General features: G+C 40.2%; 1 protein-coding gene across 2 annotated transcripts in view; it reads left to right on the top strand.

Moving 5' to 3' along the window:
• The first annotated feature begins 308 nt into the window (after window positions 1-308).
• SMAD1 (SMAD family member 1) overlaps window positions 309-27,346 on the top strand; it is a 74,170-nt gene continuing 47,132 nt past the window's right edge. Inside the window, exon 1 of one of the 2 annotated variants that reach the window (XM_021679358.1) lies at window positions 309-337. The gene's annotated coding sequence lies outside the window, so the exon portion shown is untranslated. Of the gene's footprint in view, window positions 338-20,165; window positions 20,252-27,346 lie in introns of those variants that run through there. The other variant, XM_021679357.1, reaches the window with a different exon arrangement.

Genomic DNA, 27,346 nt, shown 5'->3' with positions numbered 1-27,346 from the left:
CGGCGGCGGCGGCGCGCGGGTGCGCGTGTGAGCAAGCGAGCGAGCGTGCGGGCGGGCGAGTGCGCCGGGTATTGGCAGCCGAGGAGTGGAGGCTGGGCGGCTCCGACTCCCTGACGCCAGCGCGACCAGATCAATCCAGGCTCCGGGAGCGAGCGAGAGAGCGGGCGGGCGGGCGGGAGGAGGAAGGAGAGGCCGAGCGGCTCAGCCCGGGCCGAGGCGCGGGGAGGGACCCTGCGAGCGCAGCGCGGCGCAGCGCCCCGCCGGCGGGACCGGGGCCGTGGGACCCCGCTCGCCCGGTCACTCGTGCGCCCGCGCGGACGGGCGCGCCGCCAACCCGGTAAAACGAAACAGACCCGAACCCAACTTTCTCCTTTGCCGCGTCCCCGCCCTCCCTCGGCGCCCAGGGCTTTCCAGCGCCGCCGCCGCCTCTTGTGGGGCAAGCGCGGGCCCGCGGGGCTGCCGCGGTTGTGCGGGGCCGGTGACGCGGGCCGCGGCGGGGAGGGGGCTCTTCCCCGCGTGGGGCGGACTGGGGGACCCCCCCCATGATGGCGCCTCCCGGCCGCTCCGAGGAGCGAACCTGCCACCTCCTCCTGCTCTGGCGCCCAGCCGGCCGGGCAGGACTCGGCCGGGGTTCCCCTCGCGTCTTTGTTGGGTCTGCGGTGGGGAAGCCGCGCTCCTCGGCCCCGAGCCTCGCCCCCGGCCCTGGCAGCGGCGGGACCTCGCCTCCCGCCCTCCCCCTCCACCCGCTCCCCGTTTCTCTTTCCCTTTCCGCAGCCGGGCCGAGGCCCGTCTGCGCTGCCCGCGGGCCCATTGTGTCCCGCGCCGGCCCGGGCGACCATTGCGGGAGTTGGGAGGGCAGCGGCGGGCGCTGCCCTGTACGCGGTCGGCGCCTCGCGGAGCGGGTCTGGCACGAGGGGGACACCCGGTGCCCCGCGCCCCTCCGCATCCCAGACGGGGTCCTTTCTCTGCCCCAACGAGCCTCTTGGGGGTCGAGGTCAAGGAAAGTTCGCACCGAAATTCCTTCTAATTTATTCAAAGGCTTGGCGGCGGCGCGTAATTTTTTTTTTTTTTTCCTCTTCCGCCTACACCCGGTGCGTCTCCCAAGTGTCGTCTCATTCCTTTCCCTTTACCGGATTCGATTGCCTCACTGCATGTGTATTTGTGAGTTCGCTGTTGAACAACTGTTCATTTACTCCACTCTCTGTCTTTGTTAGTGTTTCTCGGGGTGGTTGCCGTAGGAAGGTGGCGGGGGGAGTGGGTGTGAGAGAGACAGACATGGGCTTGTTTTTCTAGTTGCTTAATATACATGTAGGCTTAAAGGGAGAACGTTTCCTTGATGTACTTTAGGAAGGGAGGAAGAACAAATGCCTGCCGGATCTTACAACTACAGTAGCTGCGGCTTTTGTTTATTTTGAGGCGCATACGATTTTTCAGTCTACTGTGCAAGATAGCCAGTAAGACGCTTCCCTGCTGGAAATTGAGGCGCATCTCAGCACCATCTCCTTGAGAAAGCATCGTTTTCGTGAGTGCTGGGGCAGCCGGCCTTTTCCTTTGCCCTCCTGTTCTCTTCTTTCCGTTGTATCTGAAGTTTCAGAGTGTGTGGAATGATACAGAAGTCGCATGATTTCAGTATGTCATCCTGTTGCTGAAACTCTTGGCACCTCAATCACAGAATGCCTTCATTTCAGAACATTTCTTGCTCTGATTGCCTGTGGTGGGTAACATGCCTACTTTCAGTAACAATGAGAAAACTGTTCCTTGCCCATGTTGACTTTTCATCTTGTTTATAATTACCACTTTACGTTTTATGGGAGGTAGCTGAGCTGTATTGGAACCACTATTTCAAAACAAAACAAAACAAAAAAATCGAGACAGGACCCAGGTTCAGGGCCCCAGCATTTTCATGTAGTAGAAATATTTTGCATTATTGTTATTCTGATGTAGGTGCCAGGCCTCGGTATGCTGAACTGATTAAGGTGTTTGTCCTTCTCTCTCCCTCTCTTTCCCATTTGCAGTTATCTGATATTTCTCTGCAGGTGGTATACATTTGTATGATATTGCAGTTCTTAGGAAACTGTAACCAGGGTCCTGAGAGATGATTTTCTAGAGGTGGGTGATGCCAGAGCCTCTGGAGGATCCAGGCAGGATCGGGTTTCTTCTGAGGGTAGGGATTTGTCCTTGATTTAGTTTTGACCCCTCCAACCACAGGTAGGTAACCAAATACATTTTTCCTTTTTGTAGTATCCATTGGTTTTATACCCTTGAAGAGCTGATGACCTTTGCATTTTAGAGAAATGACCGTTTTTAGGCAATTAAAAATGTTAACCTCTTACAGCTCTTGGAATTTAAGTAATTTTTTCCTACTAAGTTCATTAAAGCATTAAGTAAATCCCATTTTCCCACATACAATTTATCAGTTAAAAACTAAATTTCAGTTTGTGATTTTGATTTATAGTAATTCTGGTTCAAAGATAAAATTTAATGACTTGGTTAGATAGGAAAAAGAAGAGACTGGGGTGTAATTAGATGACTATATTTAAGCTGTAGTTGCCTACATAATCAAGGCCAAGTTTTGTGTGTATAAAAGATCTCATTTGTGTAGTCTTACAAGGCTAATGGAGGCATCGTTGAGACTTTATAAATAATGTAAGTTGTGTATAATGTAGAGTCTCCAGAGACAGCAGAGAAAGCATCATTACCAGCCTTTTCAACCTGCTTGAGATCTTAAATTGATTTACAGCACTGAACTGGTGCAAAATGATACATCAGGATGACATGGGGTCAGCCTGTAAAAGTCTATGATGTCAGCCTATTAGTTCAGTCATCATAATTAAACCATATTACAGGGGCAGCTAAGCAGGAGTCTGGCATTATACTTCAGATATGGGTGGTACATGGATTTTGTTTATAGTGGAAAGGCTGAGCTGCCCAGGAACACTAGTGTTTCTGAAAGAGGGAAAGGCTTACAGAACTCTGAATTTCTGAAGAAATTGAAGATAAACGAAAGGATATTCAGTCTGCATTGTCTAAGTAGCTTTCCATTTGGTAGGGGAGAGACAGATGCACTGGGGGTTCTGATAAGGATCTTTGCAGCTCTTGATCCTGTGTACTGAATCAGGCTTCATGTGAGCTTGAATTTAACGTGGCCTTAGGGACCTTCTTAGGGTCCACGTACTTCTTATCTCTGATCCTTTCATTAACACTGAGTTGCACAGTATTGATGGATCAGCTGGCATGTTATTTCTTTAACTAGTCACGGTTACCAGGTCTCCAGTGAAAGCAAAGATATTTGAATTGAATGTATGAACAGTTCAGGAAAAGAAGACTTGTTTTTTGATGAAATTTCTGGCAATCTTTATTCAGTTTATGGGTCATCTGGGGAGGTGCTATCCAATAAGGTAGCTATAGTTACATATGGGTATTTAAATGTAAGTAAAATTGAAATTCATCTTCTCAGTAGCACTAGTTAAATGTGGCTAGGGGCTACCATATTGGACAATGTATATTGAACATTTCCATTTTCACAGAAGGGTCTGCTGGACAGTGCTGCTCTAGGACCTCTACTTCTGCTTTTCCTTTCTACTCCTCTTTCAGCTACTTCTCTGCTTACTACTTCTAATGAGTTTGTGGGGTCCAGAAAAGTAAGGGATGTATCATTAATTTTTCCACCTACTAGTTGCTCTTGATAAAATAAAAAACTGGAAGTGATAATTGAAGTACTGGATAAAATGAGATTGATTTTTCTCTGGATCATATTTATCATAGACCCTAATTTGGTTTAGAATGTAGTTAATATTTTTCTGAGTTTTTACTGTATGCTTATTTTTAATACTCATACCTTATTGAAACCCCAAAACTTACATAAGTACTGTTGTTATCACATTTTACAGGCAAAGAAACTTGAGTTTGGGGTGATTCAGTGTCTTGCCTCAGGCTACATAACTAGTGAGTGATTATGATTTATAATCTTAGCTGGGTTATGAACAGGCAGTCTGACTCTAGAGCCTCACTTTTAACTAATTAACTATATATGTATATATTTTTAAATTTATATTTATATGTATACTTTTTCTGTCTAGAATATTTAAATAATCATTGTTCTGCTGGGTTTTACTATTCCAGTATGGATATGACTTGACTTTTTTTTTTTAGGCTTTTAGACAGATTTGCCCTCTGTTGTGCTTTTCCGGGCTGTCTTCTTTTGAGTGCTTAAGAAGAAACATAATGTTTACATTATACATATTTAAGCAGAACATAATTGGAAGAATAAATCTGACAAAAAAGTAAGGCATTTCAGTGCTGAATTATTTTCATCTCTGCTTTTCTGGATAATTCCTGCCACTTTCCCCATGTGTTTTTCTTGTAATATCACAAGCTGATGGTAGTGAAGAGAAAAGTTCTACTAGTTCAGTTTATCTCATCAAAATTAGTCTTCTCTTAGCTGTTAGATCCTGTACTTTGAGATGAAAATAGTTCATGGCAAATCCTGGAATTTTTTTTCCCCACATTTAATGTCTACTTTTTTGTAGTCTTGGCAGTTACTCTAAACCCTTTTTTTTTTTTTGGTCAGGCTGTTTAAGAATCTCATGAAACCATGGATCCAGTATCTGCTCATTCCCATCCTCCAATCCAAAGATCCTCCAATGCAAAAATGTTTATATGCCCTGGTGAGCTTGTATACACAAGTACCCAAATTGCATGATATTTCAGGTGAAGGACATCCATGGAATAGTCTTGCCAAGTGCGTTCATAAACATTAAGATGTGTAATTTCCTTTGTAGAGAATAGAGATATTTAGTGTTAAAAGCTGCTTTGAAGATTTTCTAATCCTGTTGGTTCCTATCGAGCTGAGCAATCTGAGGCCCAGAGAAAACAGCCGACTTGCCTAGAGTCACTCACCTAAGTGACTAGAAGAGGGAAAGCCAGAACCCAGACCACTCTTACAGTTGTTGAGTTCTAATTTGTTTATCCTTTCCTTCTACGCTCATTGTGTTACTAAGGTTTTGCTCTGAGCATATCCAGTGTAAGTTTGGGAGGGGAGGAAAGGATAAGTTTTGGCCTGGCATCGACTTTTTTGTACCTAACATTGAGCCGAATAAGAATCAAGTCTGACAATCTCAGAGATATTTTTTACAGATTAAAATTGATATTTTTCATTGTAGAGGTGGAAAGGAAAAGCCCTATGTCTCATTTAATCAATGGGACCTTGCTAGAAAATGGGAGATCTAAGATTGTATCAAGATCAAATTAAATCAGTCAGTTCTGCTCTACGAATTTTCTCTCTTGACTCTCAAAAGCAAATTACGTTCTTAACCAAAAGCTAAAGTTTAGAGTATTTAAGGAAGGAGCTAGCAGGTATTAGGGGGAGAATTGGAAAGATCTGAGGAGAAGAAGGATAATTTACCTACAAGGAGGTAGAGGAATTTGAAATTAAGTCATAAAATGAGGCTGATGAAGTATTCTCTGTAATGGTACTTCTATATGTGGTTTTACTGTTCTTTCTTTCTTTCTCTCCTCCTCTCTTTCTCTACCAGACTACCAGTTTATTACAAAGGATTCAGCTCAGGAACAGCAGAAGGAAGAAGGGCACAGGGGAAGGTACAGAGGAAGGGGTGAGGAGCTTCCGTGTCCTCTCCAGGCCTGCCACTCTCCTAGCACTTTGATGTGTTCAACAACTTGGAAGCTCTGGTTTCATTTTTTGTACCAAGATTAGCAGGGGATGCTTTGATAACAAATAAGGGCATCACCTTTTTCCTCCAAACTGAAATCTCTTGGCTCTTTATATTCCTTTTCTGCTGTTACCTGGTAGTGCAGATAGTGGTGATCTGTAATCTGATTTGCAGCAAAAATACCTGAAGAGTTTTTAACACTTACTCCAGAGTAACTTTCTTTAAAAAAAAAAAAAAAAAAAAAAACAAAGCTAAGTAGCATGAATGTAATTACTTAAAATCTAAATTAAAATCTTCATTTTGGTATGCGTTATTAAGATGGAGTCAGTTTTAGAGATGTACAACAAGTCCTATCAGGTAAAAAAGTAACATTTTACAGGTACTGCTGGCTGATAGGAAGAAACGAACAGCCTGTAGAACATTCATTTATGTAAGAGGGGCTGTTTTCAGACAGAAAAAGCCAAGACTTTCATAAATAGTTTAACTCCAGTGATCACATCAGAGTTTTAGGAAGATACTGGGAACTGCAGTATTTGAGCAGTTTTACATCTTTATAGTTTTTGTTATAAGCTCAAATCAGAACTCAAATCAAGACTCCCGCTTGAAAATAAAGCATCCAGCTTTTGAAGGTTTGAGGGAATCCTTACCTGGCCATTTCCCCCAAATCTCTGCTCAGTTCTAGTATTCAGATAAGGAGCCTTGTTCCCTTGTTAGGAACCCAGATCTATGGTGTGGTGGATTGGTTTCTTAATTATTTTTCTTGAGATAATAATCTTGAATTTAAAGAACACATACATACACAGCAGTTATGCGTCTATATGCTGTTGAGCTCGGAATATAGATAAATATTCACTATGTCATATTTGCAAAAAGGATAGAAGGGTCTAGCTATTGATTCAAAAATATATTTAGATACATAATTTTTAAATATTTTATTTGTAGTTTCTCCTTAATTTTAGGGTAGCCGTACAATAGATATTTTTTCCTATAATCTCAGATAGTTAGGGTGTAGTTACTCAAACCGTTCATTCATTTTCCTTTCCTTGTCTGTCTTTTGTGGTTTCTTTGTGGTGTGCCTATGCAAAGTGGAAGTATTTCAGACCTTTAAGGTTTTTTTTTTCTTTCAGTTTCAAACACCACAAGAAAAAAAAGGGGAACTAATTATCTTTCAAGTATTATAATTAGGCATTAAATTAAGTCAGTTAGCTAAATACATGATCTTTTGTTTGTTTAGATTGAAAGAAAACGTATCTTTTTAATGGAAGAAGGATATTATGTATACCATTAATTTGATAATTTTGATTCAGTATTATAGTGAGTATATGCTTCATTTATTCCCTTGAATATTTATTAGTTCTGAGTGGTCCAATAATTAGAAGACACACAAAAATGAAAAAGTATAACAACATTGCAAGAGTTGTTACAAGATCATAGAAGAAGAAGTTACGCAGACAACTCACATGAGGACCACTGTGGTATGGAAGGACATGTGGATTTGCATAGGTAGAAGGGAGGAACATTCTAGGCAGAGTAGTGGTATGAAAGATAAGGAGGTTGAGTGTTGAGAATCTCTACAGTAGCATTGTCCCAACAGAACTTTCTGCAGTGATGGAGATGTTTGCTATCTACACTGTCCAATATAGTAGCCACTAGCCCTCGTGACACTTAAAATGTGGCCAGTGCAACTGAAGGGAGTTGATTTTTTAACTTTAATCACGTTATGTTTAAACATAACTGTGTTTATCCTGTGACGGTCATATTGTTCGGCACAGATCTAGAGGCTGGTGAGCAGCCCTACCTCACCACAGTGGGTATTCCTGATGGGGCTCAGTTTGGTAAGGGGGAAGACACGTTTAGAAGGCTTAAGTTGGGGTGAGAATTTGAGTACCTTACAGTGCCAGAATAAGGAAGCATTGGGAAGTCGGTGAAGGTGAACATGCAGTGTCGATTGGAGAAGGTAGGGCCGGATGCCAGGAGATTAATAGGAAAGCTATTTGAGTTATCTGTGTGATAGAGATGGGTTTTATGAGCAAAAAAAAAAAAAAAAAAAGGTTGGTGGGTATTTCACTATAGAGTAACAGGAGAGAGGTGTCAGAGAGTATTCTTGTTTCCAACCTGAGTGGCTGGAAAATTAATAAAGTCTTTTCTTAAGAATAGGGAAGAACTGGTTGTGGAAGAAATAAAGATTGAATTGACATGTCGAATTAAGGTGGAGTCTCTAAGTAGAAGTATCCTACCAGCAAGTTGGAGATAAATAACCAAAGCTTAGGGAAGGGCTCAGAGCTTCACAAAAGATTCTCAGGAGTCTTCTCCTGGAAATGATGGTTGACCTTCCAAAAGTGGATAGGTATTCTGAGAGGACCATGGAAAGGAAAAAGCTGGTGGGTCGAGCCTTCCACTGAAATCCACAATTGGGAATTAGTAGAAGAAGAGGTATATTTAAAGTGGATGGAAGGAGAAATTGGAAGAAAAATGTAGGATCAGAGGAGCAGTGAAACCAGAAAGCCTGGGGAAGAGAGATTCCAGAAGTAGGTTCAGAGTGGGAAAATGTTGTATGGTTGGCTCATGTTGAAGGAGGAAAGGTCAGGGTAATCAAGTGAATGCAGGTGTGAAGAGACACAGAGCATATTAAGAAATGAGAAGTAGGGGCGCCTGGGTGGCTCAGTCGATAAGCGTCTGCCTTCGGCTCAGGTCATGATCACAGGATCCCGGGATCGAGCCCCGCATCAGCCTCCCTGCTCGGCGGGAAGCCTGCTTCTCCCTCTCCCACTCCCCCTGCTTGTGGTCCCTCTCTCGCTGTGTCTCTCTCTGTCAAATAAATAAATAAAATCTTTAAAAAAAAAAAAAAGTAGATTCTCAGATGCCCTCGAGTGACTTATATTTCAAAATAGATGCGATCTCTTTGATTCCGAAGGTTGAAGGAAAGAAGTTAATGGACAGAGCAATTAAAGATGTTGGAGTGAGTGATCTAGGGCGCAGGTGACAACATATTAACCATGGTAAGGTGGGACAGTTGTCTGAGAGAGAAGCAGGATGGGGCTCAAGTTAGAAGAAAGGAGATGGCGGAGCTTCTGCCAGCTTGCGTTGACTTTCCCAGTAGTGTGGGAGACGAGTCCCTTACTGGGGTGGTGAGGTGGGCAACTCGGCAAATGGTACTGGAAGTTTAAGAATAATGGAGAAGTTTTGAAAGAACCATTGCGGGTAGCGTGCCACTGAGTCCATGGAGAATTCAGAGCCTGAACAGCAAGGGCAAAGCCTGGTGGAAAGTTTGATGTGGCTGTGGATTAGGTAATTGTTACTTCCTAGAATAACTGGATGACCTGATAGTAAGATTGGAGAGAAATGTTGGTAAAGATGATTCTGGCGTACCATAGCAAATCAGTTAAGAGACAAGGCTCTAGAGTCAGATTGCCTGGGTTGAAGTCTGAGCCCCGCCACTTACTTGCTTTTTATAACTTTGGGGGAGCTACCATTCACTTTGGTACCTTGCTTTCCCTTGTCTGAAAAATAGAGATAATAGTACCAGCCTCAGGATTGATAGTAAGATTAAATGAATTATACTTTCATATTTCATCTAATTAAGATGCTGCTAATTATTTCATTGTACTATTTCATGTGCTACTCGAGGAAAAAAAAAAAACCCTGTCAATTAGATATGACTTACCATTGATTGTAAAGTTCCTTGTTTCAGAGGTGTTAAAATGGGGGAGAGGGGAGGTGCATTTTATGCTCAGTATAGGATTTGGCATAGTAAACATTCAGAAAACGTTAGCTGTTTATAAAAATCAATGTGATTTTAGAGTCTAGAACGTTAATGAGAGCAGTACTGAATCCAATCTAGATAAGGGGTCATAGGTTATAAGGAGTCTAATGGACTTAAATGAATTGAGAAGAGTTAAGCAATGGGAATCCTGGTAATGAAATTGTGAAATATCAAGTTTGGGAATTTGTAGATGGAGCATTTCCCTGACAATTGCAGATAAAGGTTTTTGCGAAAAATATAGTAATTGAACTAAGAGAAGAATGCCCTTTAATGATTTAAAGAAGTTACTTAAATTGCCCAGAGCTTTTAAAGATAAGTATTCAAATTCATCTGTGGCTTTTTTTATAGCATTCATTAGTGTTACTTTTTTTTTTTTTTCCAGTGGAGTAATACACACTCAGTGTAGAAAGATTCTGGCATGGATTCTTGTCATAGTGTCGGAAGGAAAGGGGGAGATTGATATGTGCCATTTCCTCAAGAGACAGGAGGGGGTAATTAATAGCCAGCTATAGAGCCCTTTTAAATGTGGAAGGCAGAATCCATAAAGGAAAATTTTATAGATTTGACAGCATTTATGTGGCCAAATACACACTTACAAATAACTAAACATGGACTTACAAATAACAACCTTTTAGGTAACATATTTGCAGCAAGTTACTTACTGTTCTATGTAAGAAACTTCTAAAATCAATAGGAAGACAGCACCCCTAAAAAACAAGATTGGTAAAGGACGTGAACAGACAATTTAAAAATACATGAAATGCTAGCTACTAATAAAAAATGTTCTCCTGTGTCCTGGCCAGATTCCTCACTGGAATAGGGATGATGTCTTTTACTTTATTGTGTTATTCTTTATGTACCAGGAAGTATTGGTCTGGGAAAACTGGTTTATTTTTCATTGAAGCCAGAATTTCCCAGCTGCCTAAGCAAAGCTGGAGTTACTGGGAGGTATATGGTATATATAAGCCAGAGTTATAAAAGACAAGCTTTTTCCATCTTATTTCCTTGATCATATCCTGCTCCTCTCCATGACGTGATTTTGGGATCAGAGTCTTGGAAGAATGTGAGGTGTTCCCAGCCCATTAGGGGTTGTCAGTTATATGCGGTTTCTCAATCAACTGACGTGATTGATGAACCTGAGGGACACCTGTGCTTCACAGAGTATAACGAGATGGGCCTCTTTCTCTCCTACCTGAGTTGCAGCATTAGATTCTATTTATAGTGGCATTTTCTTATAGGAGACCAGTGGTGGGCTTGGAATATGGTTTTGATTGTTGAAATTGATTAGTTTATAAGGTATCAAAGTGAGAAAGGTCCTGTCGTGCAGAAGTTCTTATAAAATGAAAGTAATTTTAAAAGTTAGGCATCAGCATTTAATTTCCCAGATTTTCTCTTAAGGATAACAGCAATCATGGATGTAAAAAAAGGCTTTTCATATGCTGTCTGTAAGGGAAACATCTGCTGCTTGTGGGTGAGGTCCGTACCTGACTGAAGCACACTCGGTCTTACCTCAGCATTAAGGGAGTTCTTACCGAGCTGCTAGACAGAGTAGAATTATTTGGCAGCATTTTCTGCCTCACCATCTCCTTTTTTTTTTTTAAAGTAATCTCTACACCCAGTGTGGGGCTCGAACTCACAATCCCGAGATCAAGAGTCGTATGCTCTACCGACTGAGCCGGCCAGGCGCCCCTTAGATGATCTGTGAATATTTCAAAGTTGGGGGGGAAAAGACTTTTAAATCTCACTTACACACTTACCACTCAGGCCAGTACCCATCCCCTCCTTTTTCTGAGTGACTGTGAGTAGGAACCCTGAACTGATACGCCTTCGTCAGGCTCAGACTCTTTAAAAGGCTGAGTGGGACAGGGAGGGTGACCGCCTGGAAAACGGGTCTTAATTTTATCAGAGACTGTAGCTTTTCATGGAAGGGAATAATAATGCAGAGCATGTTGTGCTAGCATTTAGCCCCTACTGGAACACCCAGGATGGCAGATTGTATATGGCTTGCCATCTCATCTGTTACAGCTTCCTGTTTTGCTTTTTGCCCATTGCTGGCTTTGCAGTGTGGCATGATTAATAACACCCTCTTTATTTTCCTTGTGTTCATGTTTGTGTGCTCAGGATTTCCATTTAGTTTGTTCAAGCTTGAGGGAATGTTTGATTGGTTTTAAATGTTTTCCTGTTAACTGTGAACAAAATTAACTTGATTAACATTCAGATGATTGGCACACAAACTGTATTTATAGCATTTATTTGCATTTAAACACTGAAGAGTTCTGTCTTGTCAAATTGTGCAGGCTGAGATGTGGATTTGTATTTCGGGAAGGGCTCCTTTAAGAAGGTGCAGCCTCACTCTGGGGTTCTGCCTTTTGTTAAGCCGGTAAAATCTATTCAGCAAGTAACTTGTGCACTCCTGCTGTGTGTCTGTTATATTTGCGGGAGGGATAGAGAAATGTATTCTCAGTTTCTGCCTCCAAGGAGCAATCCTATCAGTAGGAGGAGACTACAATAAGAAAAGTTAAATAACAAGCCATCGTTACTAATGTTACATATTCTTACTTTGAAGGTATTTCTCTTATAATTGGGATAGCCTTTAAAATCAAGGGATTGAGAAAGAAAGCTGATGCAGTTGGTGGAGCTCTTGCTTCCTGTCCTTCAGCAGTTTTTGAGTGTGTCTGTACTTCATAAGGTATGTTTTATACACTTGATAAGGTGGGAATCAGTGGTCATAAATGTTAGACTTGCACTAAAAATCTTGTAACTTTGACGAACAGTACAAACCAGCTTGTCCAGTCTAGCCTTTGTTTTAATAGCCTTTGTTATGGTTTTCTTACTACCTCTTTCGACTGAGTTACTTGGGGGTAACGGGCAGTGTCTTTATGATCACAGGATTGTTCTCCCTTGGTCTGCCCATCAAAATCACTTGAACAACCACCACAGAAATCCATGGACCTGCCGCTAGGGGATTCTACTCAAGGGTTATGGTGGGGAGCTTTTATAAAATTATTACGGGCAAGTTTAATGTCTACCAGCATTAAGAACTTTTGGCCTGACACACAGTAGGTACCTGATGAGTGGATTTTTTCATTTTAAGTTCGTTGTGGGTATGAACTATGTCTTTTATACCCAGCAGCACTTGACCCTGTGTAATACCCGTTGTAGGTGCTCAAACCATACCGGTTAATTCTGACGATTGACTGTTTTGTTCCTGCCCCCCCCTTTTTTTTTTTTAAAGATTTATTATATTAGCACGAGCTCACAAGTGGGGGCAGGGGCAGAGGGAGAGCGGGAATCTCAAGCAGACTCCCTGCTGAGCACGGGCCTGACCCATGGCTGGATCCCACGACCCTGAGATCACAACCCGAGCTGAAATCAAGAGTCGGACGCTCCACCAACTGAGCCACCTAGGCTCCACTGTCCCTGCTTTTTTTTGTTTGAGGAGAAAAAGAGAGAGGAAGAAAGGATGTGTATGTTTGACCTCTTTCTCTTGTCCATTCTTGAAGAGATCAGTAATTCCTTGTGTCCTAGTGTCTAGAAGTGGAGCTAAATAGAGGTGTTGAGGCCTGAGGCATTTAGATTACAAGGAGAAAAGGAAGTTTGGGTTGTCACAAGTAGGGGAGGCAGGGCAAGAGTGATTCTACCAGCATCCAGTCGGTAGAGGGCAGGGATGCTGCTTGACATCCCATAATGCTAAGATTGAGAAACCCTGCCACAGAGCATGAAGAGGGGGGAAGAGGGGGGTTAGGAGGCAGATAAGAGTTGAAGCGGTATTGCCCCCAGCTGATGTTACTGCCATACCAGTACACGGTTTGCTTTATCTTCCCCTCTGCTGCTCATTCCCTCACCCACATCCTGCAGAGTTCACAGTATTCATTTTTGCCATCATGTATAGATAGCATTGTGACTGTCAGCTGTGTGTTAGCCATTAAAATGAATATTTTAATATTTTACCTATAAATTTTCTCCATCTCTACATTTGCCTGAGTGGAAAATTACCTTAACAAAACTACTGGCTTATTTTTTTTAAGCCAGTAGTTTTATGTTTTCAGTGAAGAACCCTAAGAATAATCAGTGAGAATGTAAAGAAAATGCATTTCATAAAAGGAGTTTAATTTTAATGTTCCACAGACATATAAGAAAAGAATATTAAGATTTGGAAACATATATGGTCTATTGGTGTGAAGCCATGGTGCAATTTCCTTATGTCTTATTGAGTTGTAGCTTATGACTTTTTATCCTTATTTTGGGCTCTTAAGATTAAAATGAACTTAATTTTGTCATTGCTGCCCTGATAATAAAACTCTTGGTTTTTCCCATGTTCTAGGAAAGTGGGAAGTTATCAAGAAGGGAAGAACAATGAAAATAAAAATAAGTTGGGAAGGGAAGAATTGGAGGGATTGAAATAAAACTATAAGCAAATCCCTGCTTACCAGTCCTTCTGCTTTATGCATGAGACACAGGAGGAGGTTATTTAGGAGGAGCAGGGTGGTAGACTGGTTGCCTTGGCGAGCTCCTTAACCTTTCTGGACCTCTGTTTCATCATGTCTAAAATAGTCCTTATAGGATTCTTGTAAGGATTATGAGAGGCAATAGGTATAAAGTATCAGAACAGTGCTTGGTGCTTCATTGTGAGTGGTGATGGTGGTGGTGGTGATATGAGGATGATTTTTGATTCTTTTTGAATACTTGAGCTGTGTTGAAAATTGATGGAGACCATGGATGCACTCATATGATGTCATCCATTGAACCCCGTGCATGACAACTCCCTCCTTTTGAAGTTGGTAGTGATGGTGATGAGAGTTTGTTGAGTCTTCAAATTGGTGTGTTTCAGATGTTCTATTAAGGCTGTTTCTTGCCTACAGTCAGAATTTCAAGAGGAGGAGAGATTTGTATGACAAAATAGGTTTGTTTTTGTAAGTTTTTATAATAAAACCATTTTAGTTAACTGACTGCATCATCCACTTAGAGATTTTCCACAGCGGTATTTGAATCTTGAACAGGCATTTCTTTAGAATTTGCTGTGTTCTCAGGGTTAATAATATTAATGTAAACAAACTGTGATAAGGAATTAAAATCTTTCTTTGATAAAGTATAATACATTCCAGAAACAGTGGTTAATTTTTTTTAATTCACTGTGGTATAATTGACGTACAATATTATATTAGCTTCGGGTGTACATCATAGTAATTCGACAATATTATTGACTGTATCTGTCATCCTCATGATGTATTTGTTTTATAAGTGGAAGTTTGTACTTCTTAATGCCTTTCACCTATTTTGCCCCTTTCCCCACCTTCCTCCCTTTTGGCAACTACCCGTCTATTCTGTGTCTGTGAGTCTGGGTTTTGTTTTGTTTGTTTTGTTTTTTAGATTCTATACAGAAGTGACATCTTGCAGTATTTGTCTTTCTCCATCTGGCTTATCTCACTTGGGATAATACCCTGAAAGTCTATCCATGTTGTCATAAATGGCAAGATTTCATTCTTTTCTTATGGCTGAGTAGTATTTGTGTGTGTGTGTGTTTGTGACTGTGTATATGTGTGTACCACATTTTTATCCATTCATCCATAGTTGGACACAGGTTGCTTCCATATCTTGGCTATTGTAAATAATGCTGCAATATACATAGGGGTGCATATATCTTTTTGAATTAGTGTTTTCACTTTCTTCAGGTAGATACTCAAGTAATAGAATTGCTGGATCATATGGTATTTTTATTTTTAATTTTTTGAGGAAACTCCATACTATTTTTCCATAGTGCCTGCACCAATTTACATTCCCACCAGCAGTGCGCAAGGGTTCCTTTTTCTCCATATCCTCACCAGTACTTGTTTCTTGCCTTTTTGACCTCTTTTTGATAAAAGCCATTCTAACTGGTGTCACGTGATACCTCATTGTGGTTTGATTTGTATTTCCCTGAAGCTTAGTGATGTTGAGCATCCTTTCATGTTCCCATTGGCCATCTGTATGTCTTCTTTGGAAAAATGTCTACAGTGGCTAATTTTTATTGAGGCTGCTTTGGATTATCCATTTTATTGTTCCTACTGATGTGACTGCTTAACAATCAGTTGAACTCAATCTGTATTTTTATTGTGTGGTAGGAAACAAAGCCCAAGATGCATGTGAGATGTAGTCGTGGCAAAGAAAACAGCATAGATTGTTGGCCATTTGCCCTGTATGTATGTTCCTCCTTAGATAAACGTTGTGTGGCTCTTATCACAGTCATCATATAAGATGGTTCTCCCATCTCTCACCGACATACCTCCTAACTCTAAGCTTGGTGGTGATGGGAACTGTACCATACTCAATTTTCTTTCTACTGCACTTTTATGTTGGTGGTAAGCGCTTAAAGAATTTGTTCAATTAAGTAGTAAATTAGTGAAGACTAAAGTTGTCTTAATAGTTGAATGTCTAAAGGAGGAGAATTTGGGTTCCGAAGACTTCTGAGAGCTTTGCTAGGTGTTTCCATTCTGACCGGTAAGTCAGTCATTGTGGAAAAGTTCATGGAGGACTGGACTGAACCCGTGACTGAGGCAGAGAAAGTCTGGACTTATGGTACAGCTCTCATCTAATTCCGTTGGTTACCCTTGCTTATAACCAGAGCATTTTTCCTCTAACCCAGTGGGAGATGTTGCATTTGCTTCTTTTAGCTCTTAGCTGGAGGGAGCTGGTCCTGTTCTGGAAGAGGGCTGCTACTGTTTTGTTCAGTTTTTTCTCCAAGGTGGCCAAGCGAACCTTTGTTAAGTCCAGTCTAGTTTTTGGCAGATTGAAAACAGGCTGTTGTTGATTGTCATGTGGAGGAGAGTGAAATCTAGCTAATGTCAATGTTTGTTTCAGTGATTGTGTAAACTTTGATTTTTAGAAACTATTTCGTTCTTCCAAGTAACAGATTTATATGCTGGAAAAGTGAAGGACCAAATTGCTTTTGAAGATTTTTGAGTAATACAAAACTTTTTTGGGGTAAGAAATTCATGCATTGAAAAGTTTGAAGGATATTTGAATTGTTAATGGAAAGGGGACTAAGGGGCTAGAATGGGAAGAAAATTATTTTTTGTTATAATATGCATTTTGTAAAATCAAATTTTTTGATGATGTGGCTGACTTGCTTAATAAAAAAGTGCATTCCCGCTCACCTCTTCACCCGGAATTAAGTCATATATTCCAACTCTGTATACAGGAATAGATTTCTCTTAAAAATCCCACTGCAATGATATTTCCACTCTGTGCAGAAACACTGTCAATTATTTTTTCTTTATAAAAAGATAAATCTTGCCACCTCTTCGTCATAATACTGTCTTACAGAGTGATGTAGAATAAATGTTACCCTCTTCAGTTTTTATTTGTTTTTATTGGGTTTTAAAATTGAAAACAGTAATTGGTTATAAGTAAATATGTTCTGCACTCCCCTCCTTCCAGCTCACTCCTAGAGGGAATCACTTACTTGGTTTTGTGCATTTCCTTCCAGGCCTTTAAAAACGTACCTATGTTATATATCTACGGGTTTTGTTTCTCTTTGTGTTTTTGAAATGGAGCCATACTGTATATACTGGTCTGCAACTTCTTTCTAACTGAACAGTTACGGTCTGGTTTTCTTTCCCTGTTAGACATAAAAGTCTGTCTGGTTTTTTTTCCTTTTAACAGTTACATCATTGTCGGATGTACCCTAATTGATTTCATCACTCCATTATTGTTGGACATCTGGGTTATTTAGAACATGAATATGCTTGTGTATGTTCATCTGAGGATGTTGCTTCCCTTGCAGCTGTCTTAAGGCGTGGCCGTTCTCTCTCATAACCCAAGGACCATGGTGCCTGGAAGCGGGGGCCCTGTTCGTTGCCACCGCCACACCATTCTTCCGTCCTCCATAGAAACACCCAGCTTTGAATATCATGTCAGATTTCACCTCTCACTTTCCTTCCTTGTTAGTGCTTTACTGCCCCGGCCCCCATCATTCACCCTCATTCCTACGAGATTTTAGCTACCAGTCGTTACTCCCTCCCTCCTGCTCCTGTGATAATTCTTGGACTGCTTCTCCAGTGACCTTTGACCCCACCTCAGAGACTCCGCCTCATAGTTCCATAATACGGGATTTTGCATGTCTAAAAATTAAACTGATTTCTCCAGCTTTATGGTTAATTATTTTCTTTATTTACTTCAGCAATAAAGTGTTATTTGTTCATGGCCCTCCCTTCAGAATATATCCAGGATCTGACTGTTGGGCCACACTGATCCAAACCTTTGACCCTCTCCAACCACAACAATTGCCGTAGCTTCCTAATTGGTCTCCCTCGCTCTTGCTGCCGCTACCACAACCAGCCGTCACCACTCCTACTGCTTCCGACTTCTATTCTTTCAGGGGGCCAACCCCTGGTCATCCTGTCAAGCTCTGCTCACATCTCCCCCGTGGTGCCCAGCTCAGTTCAGAGTGCAGGCTGGGAAGTCCGTGGGTCGGCTCCCCGTGGGTCTGCCCCCGATACCTGACCCACCTCCGCTCTCCCGCCTGCCCCTTGCCTCGTTCCCCCTGCAGCAGTGTGCTGCCCCACTTGTCCACATGGCTCAGCCTGTCACCTTTCTAGGCTTCTGTTCAAATAGCACCCTCCTCGTGAGGCCTTCCCTGACCACTGGAATGTAGGTCTCATGAAGGCACAGACTTTTAAAAATATGCTTTTGGTCTCTTTTGTTCAGTGCCATGTCCCCAGTGCTTTTCCCTCCTTCCTGCCCCCCCCTTCTCTATGTCTTATAAAGTTAGAACTTCACGGAACAGACAAAACTAGGACAGAAACTTCGGTTTTTTTTGTATGTACAAAGTACTCAAATTAAGTTCCTTATTTGTGAAGCTGTTGTGTTAATAAAATATATTACATTTTTTGGCATGTTGTAATTTTCACATCAGTTTTGCATGTTCATATTTGAGCCTCGTTAACAATCCAGCAGGATAGGTGATGGAATCAAAATTTTGTGGAAAAGCACATTGAAGCTCAGAGCGGTGTTTTGTTCAGAGTACAGCTTCTAAGTGGAAGCTACCATTTCAGCCTACCTCTTTTCACTCCAAGAGAAGGGCCCTTGTTTTCTCATTTAGAAACATCTTACAGTGACAGAAAAATTGTAGGGGTTTTATTTAAAAGTGTGGGACATGTGCCCTGATTTCTTATTTTGGACTGAGTCTGCCTTTTGTTTCTATTTTGAAAGTACATAGAATAAATAGTTAACTTTAAAATTCCTGACAGTGACAGATCAACAAGTTTTATTTCTCTCACCTGTGGAGGAAGTGGCCTCCACCCAGTTTTACTGAATTAGGAGGGAAGTGATTTTTTCAAGTGATAAAAAGAAATAAAATTCCATGCTCTTCCCAGAGGAGGAGTTCAACAATTGGGAGAATGGCGTGAGACCATATGTTGGTTTGTAAAAGGATATAACTTGTAAAGATGTTTCCTTTGATGCCTGTGATGAATATGGATGTGTTTCCCTTCTAGAGGGTCCTGATTAAATTATTCAATTAAGAGCTGAGCAGAAGGATCTAAATATAGGGAGAGGGTTCAGGCTGTCCTGCCTTGTGTATGTCAGCTCACCCCTACAGATGTGTGTTTATTGTCATAAACAGCACCTGTGAGATCAGTAGGGAAGGAGAAATATGTTCCAAAAAATGAAATACAGCAGGATTTTTTTTTAAATAGGGCAGTTTTTTTCCTCTCTAGCCTACTCCATTTTCATCTGTGAATTTGGAGTTTGAATTACTTTTTTTTAAACCTGATTAATGGACTCTAGCACCTGTTCTGTGTAGTTATCTGTTTAAAATGTAGATCTACCACTTATTAGAATATGGTCTTGAGAAAATTACTTGACCTCTGATTCTCAGGTTTATTAGTAAAATTGAGGTAATGATATATAGCTTGAAGGATTGCTGTAGAAATCAGTAAGATAATGTTTGTAAAAACAACCAGTATAATACTTACATAAGGTAATAATGCAATTAGAATAATTTTGTTCATTTGTTAGTGATGACTCATTCATAACTGACTACTTGTGGGAATTTACCACATTTAGCATTCTTTGCAGTCTGTGAAATTGCTATTCTACATTAACAGTGACCCAAAGAGAGTATTTTTCTTTTTTCCAAGAGACAACTATGGCAGAGTTTTTCTTCTTGTACTCAACAAAATTAAAGTTTAAAATGCCTCTGGTCTTCAGTCCTCCTGTGTTTGAGGAGTGAGCACTTGAAGGCCAAATGACTGTCCAGTCTTGAGGTGAATGCAGATGACATTTATCAGGGTGAGGTAATTAGGACCTGGATATCTTGAAAGGCTACCATGAACTGAAGAGTAGTCTTCCATTACAAGCATGAATTTGAGAACAGGGATTCAGTGGGATTAAAGAAGTGGCGAGGAGATGTACAAATAAGCCAGAATTGTTTGTTGAAGTTGAAGCCAGTAAGAAAACTTCTAAGTGCCTTCAGCCTACTTAACAAGTAATCATCTCATGAAACAAAACACAGCCGACACTTGCTACACTCTGGGGAGTCTCTGTGACTAGGGAAAATCGACCAGTTGTCCCATAAGCAGCCTAGGTTTGTCAGGATGGAAGGACTTGTGTATCCAGAACAGAACCAGAGAGCATTCTCGTCTTCAAGAATTTTCTAACACAGTGGAAGATGTATTGAATAGTGTACTTGGCACACCTAAATATGTAAACTAGAGCCCTGTCCTCTTTAGAGTCTCAAGTAATTGTGACATCCATAAATTCCATGCTTCATTTTCATCAAAGGGATGCTGCTTTCGAAATTATCTGGCCGAAATCACAGCTTGCAGTGAACTTACAAGTGGTAAGTGGGAAGCTGCTATTCAAAGTCTACGTGTTGCTACTCCTTTCCTTTTTGATTCCCAAGTTTCCCACTCGGTTGACACTGTTGAGAGACCTCACTGCAGTTCTTGCTAGTCATGTCACACCTGCGAGACCGGGAAACTGGCTGTTAGCGCACGTGTTTTTAAGGTGGTAGTACTGCGTAATTACATTACTACTAAAAACAGGCTTTCAAGAGCTTATCCTCCCTCCTATCTTCACTCCTCCCCCATTACCCCAGATCTGGAACATTAATCTCTGAAAAAATGGCAAACTATTCTGCGTCATTTAATTACACGTTTAGAAAGTTGGGAAGTGTTTGGAAGTAACAATAACAAGGCTTAATAACAAGAGACTGAGTAACGTGAAATTTGACTTCTGGGTGTTTGTAATGGTGGGACTTTGCTGCTGCTTTGATCTAAGACCAGCAGATTTCTTCTATGATCTCAGGTGGATCTTCATAGCACTTTCTTGTGTAGGAATTTGTTTAAATACACTTGCGTTTTCTGAGGACTCAGTTGAAGTAGAGTTCCTTTTAGCCGAACTTCCCGGCAGCGAAGTGGGTGGTTTAAAAAGTGCTTTCAAATCTGTAAAAGTTGGAGAAAGATTTTTTTCATCCTCATTTTCTTGTTCTAGGATTTTTTTTTCCCCTTGTTTTGGTTGGTGGTGAGTTTTATTTAGCTACATTTGACCTGTTTGAAATTGAAAGTCAAGGGCTAACTGCTATTTTAAAAGAGAAAAAAAAATGCAGAGGCACTTCACCTGTTTTCTCCTACAATTCAAATATCTCAAAATGAAGTTAGTTCCTAATTGGAGTAACTGGGGAAATGAAACATTTGAACAGATTATTTGTTGAAACCAAATCATAGAGCATTGTAACTTTGAGGTATTTGTCTGAGACCGAGATGGCTAGAGAAACCCTCTCTCTGTTCTGATATTCATGGTAATGGCATTATACTTGCAAATTTAAACATTTTTTTTTTTCCTGTCTGCTTTAAGAGTGGATAAAGATGTATCGCTTTCCTTAAGGAACTGTATGATAGTCTTTCGTGCTTTTGTTGGGAACTGTTCAGAGTTGATACCGCTTATGGCTGTATTTTACTTGTTCCAGAGTACTGTCTCTGCCTGTGTTCGTTACTGTTTTTCACAGGTACTGTTCCTGGGATTGCTTTTCCACCCGCAGATGTGAGTGTATGTGCTGCTTCTGCTTCAGCGTTCCTAAGCCACCATGTGGATTGTCTGCTGTTCCCCTTTTAAGTACTAAGTAATTTAGTTTTAGCAAAAGTTTAGAAGATCCCTGTTCTTCAGGACTTGACTCCGTAGCCTAATTTTACTTAGGTCTAATGAATATGGTTATGATCTCCCCCCACCCCCTTCTCCTGCCATTTTGTGAATTCTCCATCTTACTCTTAACCAGCAAAGCTCCTTGTAATTCTTGGCTTAATGATGGATTGCTCTTTATGTTTTATAATGTTTACTGGCATTGAATCTCTGGAATATTTTTCTTTGCTGCAGCCTTCATCTTTTTAAGCATTTTTAACCCTAATCGGTAGTGTCTACTCTTCTTCTGTGATTCTGTGGTTTCTGTGAGTGTCAGGAATTTTTAGTTTATCTTTGTTTTATTCTTCTTGAGAATCATGATCTGTTTTGGCAGTTCTGCCTTTGGTAAAAGTATGCAGTTGACTTGGGTACCCAGATGACATCAAGTAGGCTAAAAAAAAAAATGGAGTAATGAAAAGTTACATTAGAGATCCACTGGCATGTTCACTTTTTGGCCCTTTTTGATGTTTTACTTTAGCCAGGCATCTCAGAGGAGGCAAGGGTTCTTATCAGACCTTGAATCCTATTGAAAATTGGATGTTAGGATAGATGACACATACCTTTCCATAGTACCAGTATTGCCACCAGTTGCTTTATACAACACATCTCTGTGGTATTTTACATCTCCATGGTGTATGTTGGTATATGTTGAAACATTTTAGATATAAAAAACTATTGCATTACAAAAATCCTATAGTTGGCTTATGATGTCTCGGTAGCCCCAGTGTAGCTCTTCTCTGGGTGCTCATGTCTTACTTTTCCTGCTTATTCACAAGATCATCTGTTTCAGAAGAAAGCTAGTGTAGTGATATAAGTCAGGAAACATGCACAGTTTATTTTGTTACTTGGAAATACTTGTTTCCTAAAAAATGGTTCAAACATTTTTATAGGAAGATTAATTTTTGCAAAGTTGTCTTTTTTCCTTAAATAACTTACCCAGCTGTTAAACAGTTCCAAAGTGAAGTTAATCAATACCCTGTGCATTTAGTTCCTTGATTCTTTTGATCTCTATGCCATGCTGTTTTACCATTAGAGTTAAGACAGAGTAATGAACCAAAGAACAAGAAGTGAAAAAAAAGTGAGTTGCTTGCTTCATTGACAATAGACCACTTATCTTCTGTCCGTTATTTTTTTAAGGTACTAGGAGTCTTTGATTTTTTTTTTTCCCCCAGTCACTTTTTGGAGCCTATATTTTATATTTATTTTATTGAATAATTTATTCCCTCAATATTTAATGGAGTCATTTATTTTGTCTACTTCATTGAATTCCATGCCAGTGCAAGAATTATAAACCAACTGGTTGAAGCTACAGAGGGCATTTAATTTGGTTCTGATCTGTCTCCTCTCTCCATCAGTTTATAATGGTACTTGGTTTGTACCACTTGGCAGCTACCCTCTCTCTGCCCTTTTTTAAAATGTATTTTCAGATACAATTAGAATAATTCTTTTAAAACTCTCTGTGGGGGGCGCCTGGGTGGCTCAGTTGTTAAGCGTCTGCCTTCGGCTCAGGTCATGATCCCAGGGTCCTGGGATCAAGCCCCGCATCGGGCTCCCTGCTCGGCGGGAAGCCTGCTTCTCCCTCTGACCCTCCCCCTGCTCGTGTTCCCTCTCTCACTGTGTCTCTCTCTGTCAAATATATAAATTAAAAAAAAAAAATCTTTAAAAAAAAATAAATAAAATAAATAAATAAAACTCTCTGTGGGAGTCTGGGATCTGAAAAGTATTGAACACCAGATAGTGTATTTTGTTTTTATTCACACAGTTGGATAATTACATGTTTCTTTACTTGACGAGGCCAGGATGAAGAAAATGTCCATTGTTGTGCAATTGGCTAATTAGGTTTCCTTTAAATATAAAGCAAATCACACAGCAGTTAAAGGTATTTTAAAATTTTTCGCTTTTTTTCCTTTTAACATTAAGGAATAGCACATAGGTTGCAAAATTAAATAGCCTAGTCAAACGGAGTATTATAAGAGTATTTTTCTTGTTTGGCCTCTGGCAGTGCTAATAGAAATCCTTCCCATAGGGAAGACTCCATATGGAAAAGTTCTGAATTTAGAACCCTGCTTTAAACTGTATTTTTATTACTTCCAAAATCAGATCACGCTCTAAGTCTTTAGACTTTAGAAGTAGAGGTTGTATGTAGCTTGACTTCATGAAATTGATTTTTGTTTTTTGTAATTTGCAAATATTTGCATATAGAGGCTTTTTTAAAATTCAGAAGTTAAAGTTTTTCATTAAGTGTTTGAAAAGTTTAGAAAAGTAGGAGAGAGATATTACTAACCTTCCAAACCCAGCCACTGTTAATATTTTGGTATATTTACGTAGTTGTTCATGCTGTATATACCATTTTATGTTGTGCTTAAGGTTTTTTCCAAGTTATTACATAGCTTTTATGAACATAATTTTTTAAGGGCTACATAATATTCTATTGAGTGGATTGTACCATAGCTTACCTGTTTTCCAGTTATTGGATCTTACTCTTTTTCCCCTAAAGTAGATAATGCTTTGATGAAAATCTTTGTGCAAAAACGTTTTACCTTTCTAGAAAGTTCAGAATCTTTCCTTAGAGTAAGTTTCTAAAAGTGAAGTTGCTGGAACAAAAGATAGTATTTTTAAGGCTTCTGGGGGGTTCTTTACTAGATGAATGCTGTGTGTGTGTGTATGTGTGTGTGTGTCAGTGTGAAATGTTTGTATTTGGAGAAGAGGGAAGGAAATCTCTGTTTGCTGACTCATGTTTTTATTTTGCACTTTAAACTGATAAGGCCACTTAGATTTTGACATAAACTAAAGCAGGAAGTACAAAAAGGGGCAGAAAAAAATGAGTTGTCTTGCCAAGGCCATAATATCATGGACTCATTTGAGTTCCTGATGGGGAGGTAGGTGGCTTGTTTGACTTGTATATAAAAAAAAATGCCTAACTCAAATAGGCAGAAATTAGTCATCGGCCTGCATTTTGTTTCATCTACGCACATTTATACGTAAAGTTTTGTGATCTAGCCACTCGTTTTTGTGAGTGGCATCAGGACATGCATCCTCCAGCTGACTCCTACAGTGTTTAGAGTTTTTTGTTCTCTTTTTGGAGAAGGCTTCCTGTACTGAGGCTAACACATGAACTGTCTTTCTGAATCATAGAGCTAATCGCAGTAGGGCTCTGATATAAAACCTTCCACTCGTCTGCAGGGTAAGATGCATCACTGGCCCTCATAGTCTTGCACCTGCCCTTCTTAGCAGCCTTGTGTCCTCACCAGCCACCTTGAACCCCAGCATTTCTGTCTTGTGTCTGTGAGAACTAGCAGTTGAAACAAGTGGTTAAAAAATTGAGGTTCTAGAGCCAGACAAGATGGGTTCCAACCCTGATTCTGGCATACAGCTGTGTATGTAAACTTTGGACAGATGATTGAACCTTTCCATATTTCACTTTCCTTACCTGTAGAACGGGGGAAATGATAGTGTTTGCTCAGAGAGTTTGTTGCAAAGCTTAAACTAGTTAGGAGATAGAAGGTGCTTGGAGCAGCGTCTGTCATGCAGTGATATTTCAAAATGTTAGCTCTCTTGTTTCATAAAATTCTACTTATCCTGTAAGACCTGTCTGATATTACCTTTTTGGGAAAACTTCCTGAAATCCGTGGAATTCATTGTTCTTTTTCTTCTTTTATATATTATTGTTTATAATTGCCTTAGAGCTTTTATCATACAGTGTTATAGTTAGTTCATGATGGGCAAATGCATAGTATGTGGGCCTCCCCTTCTATTCCTGTGCTCATGGTCGACCTTGGTACAGTCACACATTCCTTCTGGAGGAGGCCCTAACACTTGGCCTAACCTTCTCAGCCCCATGCTTTAGTGTTAGCATGCAGGGATACGCACTTGCCCCGGTGAGAGTTAGTTGTGTACCCCCTGGCTCTCCCCTTAGCTTGTGAGCCCCTTCAGGAGATAGACATTTTTGCCCTTGTCCCCTGTGTATAGCACAGTGCCAAGCACTCAGTAGGCACTCAGTACAGCTTTGTTGAATGAATGTCAATTTGAATAGTAAAAACGAGGCTCTGAAATGGTGGTTCTTAATCTCATCCCCTACCCTCCCCCCCCCAATATACTTGCCTTGTACAACTAACCCATCACTGACAGAGTTTGAAACAGCCCCAGATGATTTTGATAGAAACTCAATCTCTTCTCTTCGAAAATCATTGGCTAAAATATAAAAAAGCAGTTATTGGAGTAGAAGAAAAGGCCATATAGAGTAAGAAGAAATGTATTCTCTTTGTCATTTGTTACCAGAAGACTAGAGAGAAGTCGTCCTTCTTGTTCTTTTGCAAAGCTAACCTGAAAGTAAATGATTACTTCAGTAGGTACACTCTGACCAAGTATGGCTTTTGATAGTGGCCCAGCTGTGTTTTCTTTCCTTTTCTGTTAAATGAAAATAATGCCAACTTCAAAAGGACTGGTAAATTTGGGTAAAACTCTTTAAGAAAGGAAACAATGGACTCCTTACAGCCCATTTAATGATATGTATATTTAGTAATATTAATTCATATTTTATTGAATAAAGTTGAAGTTCCACATTTGGCCTTCTGATTTCTTCAGGGAGCTAAATTATTCATTAAACATTTATTGAGGATCTGCTGTGTGCCAGGTACAGTGCTGGGCTCTAAAGACAGGAAGAGTAGTAAGATGGAATTCCTCAGTCACCTTTCTGTAGTGGGGAACACAGACATGCGGACTACTACTATAAAGCAGAAACTGACAAGTAAAATGACAGACAAACCCACAATCTTAGTGGGAGATTAAAATACTGTCATTTTACTTGTCAGTTTCTGCTTTATATATTTTGACACTGTTGTTACGTGAAGATTTGGGATTATGCTATATCCATGGTGGATCAACTCTTAACATTATGAAATGTCCCTTTTTTAATCTCTGGTGAAGCTTCTTATTTTGAAGTCTGTTTTGTTTGATTAGATAGTTATGGCAGCTTTTTTGGTTAGAGTATGCATAGTCTATCTTTTTCCATCCTTTTTCTTTCAGCTTTTCTCTGTCGTTTGTGTGTAATGTGTGTCTCTTGTAAGTACGGTAGTTAAGTGGTGCTCCCCATCCATCCCTGCCGATCTTTTACTTGCATATTTAATATGTTTATATTTAAATAATTAATGATTCTTTTGGGATTAGATCTAAATCTTATTGTTTTCTATTTGTCCCATCTCTTTGCTTTTTTTTTTTCTCTCTTACATTCTTTGGGTTAATCATATTTTAAAAAATAATACCGTATTTTTTAACTTATCTATTACCTTTTTATTATTTTTTTAAAAGATTTATTTATTTTAGAGAGAATTAGTGTACACATGCACGTGGTGGGGAGGGACAGAGGGAGAAGAAGAGGGAGGGAAGCAGACCGCCCCCACTGAGCACAGAGCCTGAAGCAGGGCTTGATCTCACTACCCTGAGATCATGACCCGAGCCAAAATTAAGAGTCCAGACTCTTAACCAACTGAGAGACCCAGGTGCCTCTCTTTCACTAGTTTTTTATTATGACAACACTTTATCAATAATAATTCAATGCTTTATCACAGCCTGCTGGGTAATACGGGGACCTTAGAACACTAATTTTATTTGCCCCTTTCTGCTTTTTTTTTTTTTTGGTCATGCATTTTAATTCTATTTTTTAAATAACCACAAGAGATTCCTGTAATTGTTTTGTAAAGTCAGTATCATTTAGACTTACTTTTATTTACCTTTCTGGAGCTCTTCATTCTTTCCTGCC

Source organism: Neomonachus schauinslandi, chromosome 2, assembly GCF_002201575.2.
Source record: "Neomonachus schauinslandi chromosome 2, ASM220157v2, whole genome shotgun sequence".
In the NCBI taxonomy this organism is placed as follows: domain Eukaryota; kingdom Metazoa; phylum Chordata; class Mammalia; order Carnivora; family Phocidae; genus Neomonachus; species Neomonachus schauinslandi.
This window is presented reverse-complemented; position numbering and strand designations above follow the sequence as displayed.